The 11,306-nt window shown below is 38.4% G+C and overlaps 1 non-coding gene across 1 annotated transcript; it reads left to right on the forward strand.

The window, feature by feature from the left end:
• Nucleotides 1-10,973: 10,973 nt before the first annotated feature.
• LOC131600814 (small nucleolar RNA R71) lies at nucleotides 10,974-11,080 on the forward strand. The gene has a single exon (XR_009283421.1). It is a non-coding gene; the product is annotated as a small nucleolar RNA R71 (small nucleolar RNA).
• Nucleotides 11,081-11,306: the final 226 nt, after the last annotated feature.

Consider the following 11,306-nt stretch of genomic DNA (forward strand, 5'->3'; position numbering starts at 1 on the left):
ATATCTTTTTCATCGTCAGTGGTACGTCGATGAATTATCTCTTTTATACCGTCATTGGTACGGTGGTATATCTCTTCATACCTTCAGTGGAACGTTGGTATATGTTATCGTCAGTGGTACGGCGATACATCTCTTCATATCATTAGTGGTACGATGGTGTGTCAACGGAAGATTGGCATTCTGATTCAGGATGCGTACTTTCTCATCCCCAATGAAAGAGGATACCCCATTTTCTCACCTCCAGCGAAAGGTGATGCTTTAACCTCTCTGGTGCGAAATATTTTCCCCAGAGAAGTTTCTTTTCCCACCAAAGTTTCGTCTCTCCAACAAAGTCTTGCCTTCCCCTGTGGAGTTATGCCAGCAAAACATTTGTTTCCCCAGTGGAGTTATGCCAGCAAAACATTTGTTTCCCCAGTGGAGTTCCTTTTTTTCCCGGTGTTGCCATATTTTATCCTCACCATATGCATTCATTAAACATTGCATAGCATCTTAGGTTCAAAAATTGGGTTTTATATATTTAAGTCTCTTCGATTTCGTCAAAACAAAGATTTCCAATCATCGTATCTCCAAATCGAAGAAACTTAAATAGGGGCATCTGTCATACCCCAATTTTAGACCCTAAGATCCTATATCATTCATATCCCAATCATTAATCAAGAGCTTCACTTGGAAGTTTTGTTTGTGGTGTTGCACTCACCTCATCAATAAGAGGGACCATCAAGCACCAATGATTGTTTATCTTGTATGCATATTGTACTAACCCAAATACCAAAAATATTGCTTTGTTTCTTTGTAGGCTTTTGTTTTGTAGGTACCAAGCCAAGACATGCAATAAACAAGGCATTTTTCATATTTTGGATTGATGAAATCGATTTCCCTACTGGGTAAATCGATTTCCCTGCAGCAATCTTCAACAAAATCACATTCTGGACAGCATGAAATCGATTTCCCTCCTGGGTAAATCGATTTCCCTAGTGTAGTTTGCGCCAAATTCTCTTCTGGAACAGTGTGAAATCGATTTCACTCCTGGGGAAATCGATTTCCTTAAAGCGAAATTCAAAAAAATATAAGGAGGGAAGCTTGACATCATTTTGGCACCTTTTTATTTGATCATTTTATCAATTTTTCACCTCATCAAAATTAACCCCTTCATTAAACCCACTTAAACCTCATTTTACCATTTTTTTACCATTTAAATTCCACTTAAATACCAATTAACCACAAATTAATTACCAAACACAAAAAGACCAAACTACCACTACTCTTGCTCCAATTCTATAAATAGAGACCTCTACTCTCTCATTTCTCAAGCTTTGAGAGCCAAAAAACCCCTTGCAATTTCTCTTCTCATCCCTACCAAATTCACCAAAGCTCTTTGTTCTTTCATAAAGTTTGTGAGTCACACCTTGAACTTCACAAACTTTGAGCTAAGCCACCTTTCATTTCACTCTTTTTTCTTCAATTGTTGAGAGATCAAGATTTGTGTTGGTGATTATTGAAGTGGATCTAAGTTTTGTTCAAGAATTGGTAATTTTCATCATCCTTTTTCATCTACCATAATGTGATTCTTTTGTGCTTGTATGTGATGCATCTTTGATGCTATATTAATGATATTTGCTGGTTTTGTGATGGAAAATTCGTGCTCCAATTGATATGTGATCGTAAGGTGTTTGTATATTTGTTCAAATCAAGTTTCATGCCTTTAAATGATGTTTTTGCTGAAATTTACACTGATGAAATCGATTTCCTTAAGGCTGAAATCGATTTCATGCTGTACGTAACTTGTTTTTTTTGAAAACTGCACTATGGAAATCGATTTCCCCCTGCATGAAATCGATTTCCATCTGGCAGAATGTGATTTTTTTTCCTTTTTTATGCTTGTTTTGGCTTCCTTCTTCCTCCACTTCATTAATATCATTGGATCTAGGATGTTGATAGGTTTGAAATGACCTAGTCCATAATATTAGATGAATGATATTAATGATAGTGTGAGTTGATTTTAATTTATGCATTTTGTCTTCTTCTTCTCCTTTTTTTTTTCTTTTGATCGATGAAAGTCTTAATACTTTGAGAATTCTTATGGATTCTTAGTAAAGACTAGATCGTTACCTATTTTCTTTTCGTGCGGTATTGCTTTCGGAGAATGATCTACATATCATTTCTCTCGCATGTATTAGCACATAAAGTTTTGACCGGCCTCGTTGTAGGGTGATTTCTACATAAATCACTTGGCGATCTGCTTAACATAGCGCAATATTTCGTGTCCCGATTAAAAAAGATCAAATATGGATGAGAATTGTATGCGGTTGATTTAAGACTTATGGAAATTTATCGTGTAGTCGCTATGATTCTATCAAGCTTCTGATAAGTTTCCATTAAATTTAAATCCGAGAACATCCTTCACTCACCATCGATCTTTCTTACTAACTTTGATAACATACTTGACAAGTTTCAAGATGGTTATCTTTAACATCTAACAACTAACTTTAATTTCCGCACTTTATTATACCGCTCTTTATATTTCTCGCTTTATCGCTTTATTTTATCATTTCATCATATTTACATTCCGCTATTTTTCCTTTGTCCATTTGGACGTTTATATTCCGCTATTTTCTCTTTGTCCATTTAGACATATGTTTATGTTTCCGCCATTTTCTCTTTGTCCATTTGGACCATACTTTACTTTTATGCTAAAACACTAATAAACAACAAAAATCTAAAAAAAAAAACACTTAAGGCTCTCTTTTGGACTATTGGTTACTATCCCTAGCATTTTGGAGATTCGGACTTATGGACTTAGTGCCTCTGGACCCTTATTCTGTTGTTACTCTGCTGTTATTCTGTCTGTCTAGCATTGGATTGTTGTCTGTTTGTATGTGCATGTATTTCCTTGAAAGCCCTTGATGGTTAATTCCAAGGCATCGATATAAGGATTTTACCCGAAAACAGCCGTTACTCTGCCCAATTTTCGTCAGAATTTTAATGTGCTTAATGCAAAGTGGTGCTAAGATAATAAATTCATCTGGATCCCCAAGTGATAATGTTGGTTTAGTATTGATATTCCAAAGGAAGGGAAATCTACCTTGACTCACAATGTCAAGTGTTGGCTTCTTATTTCGGTTAGATCGTTTCTTTCCTTAGCTTTTATTTTACGCAATAGGATAGCCTCTTCATCTCCTCCCCTTCTTTAATTTTCAAAATCTTCTCCCTTTTTCCAAAACATTCTTATGTCTGCAAACCTTTTCAAAACCTTTTCTTTAAAAAATATCTTTTGCCCTTAGTGGCCTTTTTCTTCAAAAGTTTAGACACTGTTAATTGTCGGAACAAGTGGTTATACCCCACGATTTTGAAATCGATTGATATAATGAGATCTTTTCCGCGTGAGAGAGCTAGTGGCATACTCGTTGATTTTTATTCGAGTTGGAGCCCTTCTTTCATTTGCGATGCAAAGAATTTATTTGTTCTCATGCTCAAGATCAATGGCTGAGTATTTCTCTCCGACGATGATAAAGTGTTTATTCGTTTTTTTAAAACGTTTTCCCCTTTTAAGCGGAACTACATTAGCTCTGACTTCTCCATTGCACCGAGGAGGTATGTAGACACAAAGCTTAATGCTTTGCCGAGCTTATTTTAAAAATAAAACAAACCGTTTTTAGCACACACGACACAGATTTTCAAAAAGGTTCCTGTGGAGTACCATAGATATGATGGGTGCTTAAAACCTTCCCCTCATATAATCAACACTCGAACCTGAGTTCTCTTTTTGTTTTAAAAACAAACTTTGGGTTTTTTGTTCTTTTCCCTTTTCCTTTGAAAAAATAAAGCGCGGTGGCGATTTCAAACGAAATATTGATTCGAGTCAATCTCATGGCTTCGATATCAGATTTTCCCCGCTACAACAGGGTATGGAGACGGGCGTCTCCTGTCCTTCACATGCAGAAGGGTGGTCCCACAAAGGTGGAGACGTGCGTCTCCTAGCCTAGGGGAGTGGTTTCCTTGCATGTACTGGTCTGGACAGTTTCTGACAGGCGTAATATAGTGTGATAAATTGTTCAGAACAGTGTCATATTTTAATACTATAAACAGCAAAAAGAATGGTAATCAAGCTGAATATATTATATGCGTTCAGGAATATATAGCAGTTAATAGCAGTGCAGTATAACACAGTAGTAGTAATGAATAAAATAATGCATTTGAAATTAAGACAGGTACTAAGTGTTGATAGAAACAGAATGTAAAAATGCAGAAAATTAAATTCTAAACTAGGAATTGGAAATTGCTAAAACTAGAAATAAAATCTAATAATCTAAGCGTTAACATCTAGCCACGTCTGTTGTTGTGCGCATTAGAATAAATGTGTTTGAAAACTTCGTCGAATTGAGCATTGACGGTGTCGATGAAGTCGAAGAACTGCATTTGCAAAGTGTGTAACTCGTTGCAGACATGTTATACTTCGTGTTGCAGTGCGTCGATGGCTTGCCCATGCGTGTTCTGATTAGGAGCAGGCTCGATCCTCGGAGGAGCATTTCTTGGGGCCACTGATTCAGCAGATGCAGCAGGTTGTTGTTGCTCGAGCTCGACGTCAGTCATGTCTTCAGATTGAATTTCTTGTGAACCAGTAGGAGTCTCATGCTCATACTCAGGAATGGGTTCATCTTCAGGTAGAGGCTCATATTCAGGCACATGATCATCTTCAGGTATAGGTTCGTATTCAGGTTCAAGATAATCTACGGGTATATGTCCATTTCCATAGTATCCAGGAGGAGTGTCAGGTTCAGAATTTTGTTCTGCTACATACATGTCATCATCTAAATGTTCATAAGCTTGTGGTGTTTCTAGAGATGATTCTCTTTCAGGGATTTGATCATAGTAAAGCCAGTTAGCAGGGTTGTGCACACTCGTCCTCGGATTCGGTAAGGTGAACTGATCTAGTACTTTATTATCAATGAGTAAATCAAACTGATCAGGTCCAAGGTTACCAATGATACCTCGATTAAAACAGAAGTGAATGTTCATAGAGTTGTAGGAACCAAAAGGTGTCAATCTAAGTAGTGGTATTCTCAGACCTATGGCATTTGCAATCATAGTGACAAATCCGCCGATCAGAATAGGTGAAACTTCATCTTGCATGATGCGCTCGAAGTTTGTTAGCATAAATGCGATGGCGTTGACCGGACGATTCTGAGAGGTGCAGAACATGATGAATAACTCTTCTCTAGAAACTTCAGTGACATTATCGGGTTTACCGAAAATGTAGTGAGCGATGATCTTATGCAGGTATCTGAAAGCAGGGTTATGAATGTTCTCGGATTGAAACTCGTTCTCTTCAGGGTTATCGTTACCAGTGATCTTACCCCAGAATCTTTCCAACTCCCAGTATGCAAGACTTTCTTCAGGGACTGTGGTGTATGCATCTGATCCATGAGGGATTTCTAACATTTCAGCAAAGTCTCGGATGCAAAACTGATATTCTAAACCAAAGAGTCGAAAGAGGATAACTCCTTTCCTCAATCCTTATCCACAGTTAGGCAGATAAGTCAGAGAGCTCAAGAATTCCAGAGTGAGCTTTCGGTAAGTACTAAACTTTCGGAACAGGTGAGAACCGGTCCAACCGATTTGGTTCAGCAAGTGCATGACGCTTTCTGCGATACCTAACCTTTCCATAGTCGGGTGGTGAGGATAGCGAGTCAAATCCATTTGCCTCTCAGCTAGCTTAGAATATCTCGCTTCTTGCCCTCTACCACGGAACACAACTTCCATATTGTCAACTTCTTGCATCTTGATGAGTTAGTAGTTAAGAAAGCCTATAAGTTGAAAATATTAAAATTAAGTTAGAACTAGGCTAGTGTTGTTTAAAAGGAAAAATAAAGAGAAAAATAAAATTAAAAGTGTAACAAGTTATAATAATAATTATAATTATAAAAAGGAGAGATTTTCACGATTTAAAAATAGCGGTTATAATTATAGTAATTATTATATGATGTAGGAAAAAACATAAAAATATAGAAGAGTTAAAATAATTCAAAAATAGAATAGAAAGTTTAAATAAAAATAAAAATAAAAATAACTGTGGGTTGTCTCCCAACAAGCGCTTTGTTTTATGTCGTAAGCTCGACGATTTTTAAAATAGAAAATCATTTTTCTGAATGAGCGGGAAGCTCGTCAAGTTTAAAAATTTGAATGTTTTCATCGTGTTCGAGATGATGGTAATACTTAAGACGTTGCCCATTTACGACAAAAGGTTTGACTGTTTCTCCTTTGATTTCTATCGCTCCGCTCGGAAATATGTTAGTAATTTCGAAAGGACCAGACCATCTAGATCGTAACTTTCCAGGGAATAATTTTAGTCTAGTATTAAATAGAAGTACTTTATCGCCTATGCTAAAATTTTTCCTAGATATACGCTTGTCATGCCATTTTTTCGTTCTTTCTTTATAGATTTTGGCGTTTTCGTAAGCGTCTTGTCTAAGTTCCTCTAATTCGTTTATGTCTAGAAGTCGTTTCTCACCAGCAGTAGTGTAGTTTAAATTTAAATTCTTAATGGCCCAATAGGCTTTATGTTCTAACTCTACCGGAAGGTGGCATGATTTTCCATAAACGAGTTTGAATGGGGTGGTTCCAATTGGATTTTTGAAAGCTGTTCTATAAGCCCATAAAGCTTCATTTAACTTGGATGACCAATCCTTTCTAGATATAGCAACAGTTTTCTCCAATAATTGCTTTATTTCGCGGTTAGATACTTCTACTTGTCCGCTTGTTTGTGGATGGTATGGTGTAGCTATTCGATGATTTACTTCATATTTTCGAAGGAGTTTTTCAAGGATTCTTGAAATGAAATGAGACCCACCATCGCTAATTACTAGTCTTGGCACACAGAACCTAGGAAAGATAACGTTTTTTAAGAGTTTGATAACTACTCGTGTATCGTTTGTAGGAGAAGCGATAGCTTCTATCCATTTCGAAACATAATCAACAGCTACGAGTATATATTTATTTCCGAACGATGATGGAAACGGACCCATAAAGTCTATTCCCCAGACGTCAAACATTTCTACTTCTAGGGTGCCCTTTTGAGGCATTTCGTCACGTCTCGAGATATTTCCGGTTCGTTGGCATCTATCACAATTTAATACAGCAAAATAAACGTCTTTCCATAGGTTGGGCCAGAAGAGTCCAGATTGAAGGATTTTGGCGCAGGTTCTAGATGTGCTATGGTGTCTTCCACATGGTGCTGAATGACAATGTGTTATTATGCTTCCTATTTCTTCCTCGGGTAGACAACGTCTAAAGATTCCATCGGGGCCTCTTTTGAAAAGGAGGGGTCGTCCCAATAGTAATGTTTTAGGTCATGGAAGAATTTTCTCTTCTGTTGGTAATTTAGATCAGGAGGAAGTACACCAGCAGCCAGGTAATTTACGAAGTCTGCATACCAAGGTGTGTCAGAGCAGGCTAAAGCTACTTCTGCGAAGTTATTGGGTTCATTGATTGGATGGTATGGTTCTAATTCGTTAGCTTCCAACTGAGCGATGAGTCTTTCGTAAGGGAAATCATCATCAATTGGTACTTGTTCGAGTTTCAGATGTTCCAGTCGAGAGAGGTGATCTGCTACGACATTTTCAGTTCCCTTTTTATCTTTAATTTCCAAGTCGAACTCTTGTAATAAAAGGATCCATCTTAACAGTCTAGGTTTGGCGTCTTTCTTGGTTAAGAGGTACCTAATAGCGGCGTGGTCAGTGTATATGATTATTTTGGCTCCTACCAAGTAGGAACGGAACTTATCTAACGCGAATACGACAGCTAATAGTTCTTTTTCTGTCGTGGCGTAATTCATTTGAGCTTCGTCTAGGGTTCTACTTGCATAGTGTATGACACGTAGTTTCTTATCTTTTCTTTGTCCTAGAACGGCTCCTACAGCATAATCGCTTGCGTCGCACATTATTTCGAAAGGCTCATTCCAGTCGGGAGGTTGCATTATCGGCGCAGAGATTAATGCTTGTTTAAGCGTACGAAATGCTTCATTGCATTTATCGTTAAAATTGAATTCGGCGTCTTTCATCAGTAATTCGGTTAAGGGTTTGGTTATTTTAGAGAAATCCTTAATAAAACGTCGGTAAAAACCAGCGTGTCCTAGAAAACTTCTTATTTCTCTAACTGTTTAGGGAGGTTGAAGGTTTTCGATAATTTCGATTTTAGCTTTATCCACTTCGATCCCTCTATCGAAAACGATGTGTCCAAGTACGATTCCTTGTTGAACCATGAAATGGCATTTTTCCCAATTAAGGACTAGGTTAACGCTTACGCATCGTTTAAGTACCAATTCAAGGTTTTCTAAGCATGTTTCAAAACTTCCTCCACAGACAGAGAAGTCGTCCATAAAGACTTCCATTATTCCATCCCGGAAGTCGGCAAATATTGCCATCATGCATCTCTGGAAGGTTGTGGGTGCATTGCAAAGTCCGAAAGGCATTCGTCTATAAGCGAACGTACCATAAGGACAGGTAAACATGGTCTTTTCTTGGTCGTCAGGGTGGATAGGAATTTGGAAAAATCCGGAGTATCCATCTAGATAACAGAAATGTGAGTGTTTAGCTAGGCGTTCGAGCATTTGATCTATGAATGGTAAAGGGAAGTGATCTTTTCGGGTGGCTTTGTTTAGCTTCCTATAGTCAATGCACATTCTCCATCCAGTTTGGGTACGTTGTGCTACAGATTCGCCTTTTGCGTTAGTGATTACAGTAACTCCTCCTTTCTTTGGTACGACATGAACATGACTAACCCATTTACTATCGGATATTGGATATATGATTTCGGCTTCTAGCAGTTTTTGGATTTCCTTTTTAACCACATCGCTCATAATGGGATTTATTCGTCTTTGATGCTCCCTAGAGTCTTTGCAATCTTCTTCGAGCATAATGCGATGCATACAGAGGGAAGGACTTATTCCTTTCAGATCTGATATGTTATATCCTAGAGCGGTTGGGTATTTTCTTAGGACAGTGAGTAATTTTCCAGTCTCAGTTTGTCCTAAATTGGCGTTAACTATAACTGGTCAGTTAAGTTCTTCGTCTAGGAATTCGTACCTAAGGTCTGTAGGTAGTGTTTTAAGTTCTATAGCAGGTTTCTTAGGCCCAGGTATAGGATCAGGAGTTAATGCCAAACATTCACTCAGGTGGTTATCTTGATATTCCCCACGTCAGTTGTCATCTTCAAAAATTGGCAGTATAGGAATTCTTAGGATCTCGGTTTCCTTATGTGGTTCGGATTTTATTTCATTTACACACTCGTCGATTATGTCAGCAGAGCAGCATGTGTCAATTATAGAAGGTGCTTTTAGGAATTGGGAAAGAATGAATTCAATTTTCTCTTCTCCTACTTCGAAGGTAAGCTTTCCTCGCTTAACGTATATAATTGCACCAGCGGTTTCTAAGAATGGTCTTCCTAATATGATCGGGATGTTAGAATCTCCTTGGATATCCATTATGATGAAGTCGGTTGGGATGTAGAATTGGCCTACACGCACAGGGATATTTTCTAACATTCCTACAGGGTATTTAACTAAACGGTCAGCTACTTGAAGAGACATTCTCGTTGCCTTAAGCTCACCCAGATTTAGTTTCTTACAGGTCGAAAGAGGCATCAAACTAACACTGGCTCCTAAGTCGCATAAGGCTTTTTCTATAATAGTCTTTCCTATTACGCAGGGAATAGAAAAGCTACAAGAATCTTTCAGTTTGGGAGGCATGTTATTTTGGATGATAGCGCTACATTCAGCGGTAAGTGTTACAGTTTCGTTATCCTCGAGTTTCTTTTTGTTCGATAGAATTTCTTTAAAGAATTTAGCGTACGAAGGCATTTCAGTTATGGCTTCTTTGAAAGGTATGGTTATGTTTAATTGTTTCAGAAGTTCTACAAATTTTTTAAATTGCGCTTCGGTTTTGGATTTAGCTAATCTCTGAGGGTAAGGAATTGGTGGCTTATAAGGTGGTGGTGGAACGTAAGGTTTTTCTTTTTCAGGTTCCACTTCGGTGTTGTTCTCATTGGTCTTAGAAGTTTGGTCATCAGTTGATGCCTTTTTGGTTTCCTTTGGCTCTTGTTGTGACATTGGTGCGTTTTGAGTTCTAGGATCGATAGGTCCATCGTAGTTCGTTCCACTTTGTAGTGTTATCGCGTTCGCATGTCCTTTAGTATTAGGTTGTGGTTGAGCAGGAAACGTGCCAGCAGGGGCAGTAGTAGGTGCTTGTTGTTGAGCTACTTGTGAAATTTGAGTTTCTAACATTTTGTTATGCGTGGCTAAAGCATCTACTTTGTTCGATAATTGTTTTAGGTTCTCACTATTATGGATGTTTTGATTTAGGAAGTCCTTGTTGGTTTGTTGTTGGGAAGCTATAAAGTTTTCCATCATGATTTCTAGGTTCGACTTCCTAGGGGCGTTTTGAGCAGCTACAGGCGCTTTTTGATAGCCAGGTGGGACAGCAGGTGCTTGTCCAGGCGCGTACAATGCATTGTTATTCTTATATGAAAAGTTTGGATGGTTCTTCCATCCAGGGTTGTGCGTGTTAGAATAAGGGTTTCCTTGAGCATAGTTTACTTGATCAGATGGGATACCAGTCAAGAGTTGACATTCGGCAACTGCGTGTCCAGTTAATCCACAAATTTCGCAGTTAGGTGCTACGACAGCAGCGGTGGCTGAAGGAGTGATAGTTAATTTTTCGATCTTTTGAGTTAAAGCGTCTACTTTAGCGTTAACGCGATCTATACCACTTACTTCGTACATTCCTCCTTTGTTTTGGGTTTTCTCTAGAGCGGCTCGTTCTCCACCCCATTGGTAATGGTTTTGTGCCATGTTCTCTATGAGGTTGTATGCTTCTTCATGGGGTTTGTCCATTAATGCTCCGCCAGCAGCGACATCTATAGTCATTTTAGTGTTATAAAGGAGACCACCATAGAAAGTATGGATGATCAGCCATGGTTCGAGTCCATGATGAGGGCATAGTCTAAGCATGTCCTTGTATCGTTCCCAAGCTTCGAAGAGTGATTCGTTATCTTTCTGGGTAAATCCGTTGATTTGACCTCTTAGCATAGCGGTTTTGCTAGGCGAAAAGTATCTAGCTAAGAATACTCTCTTCAATTCGTCCCATGTAGTTATGGAATTAGAAGGTAGGGATTGAAGTCACGCTCTAGCTCTATCTCTCAAGGAGAAAGGAAAGAGGCATAATCGAATAGCTTCGGAACTAACGTTGTTAGCTTTGACAGTGTCGGCATATTGCACGAACACAGATAAATGGAGGTTGGGGTCGTCTGCAGGG

The sequence above is a fragment of the Vicia villosa genome, linkage group LG4 (genome assembly GCF_029867415.1).
Source record: "Vicia villosa cultivar HV-30 ecotype Madison, WI linkage group LG4, Vvil1.0, whole genome shotgun sequence".
Taxonomy (NCBI): domain Eukaryota; kingdom Viridiplantae; phylum Streptophyta; class Magnoliopsida; order Fabales; family Fabaceae; genus Vicia; species Vicia villosa.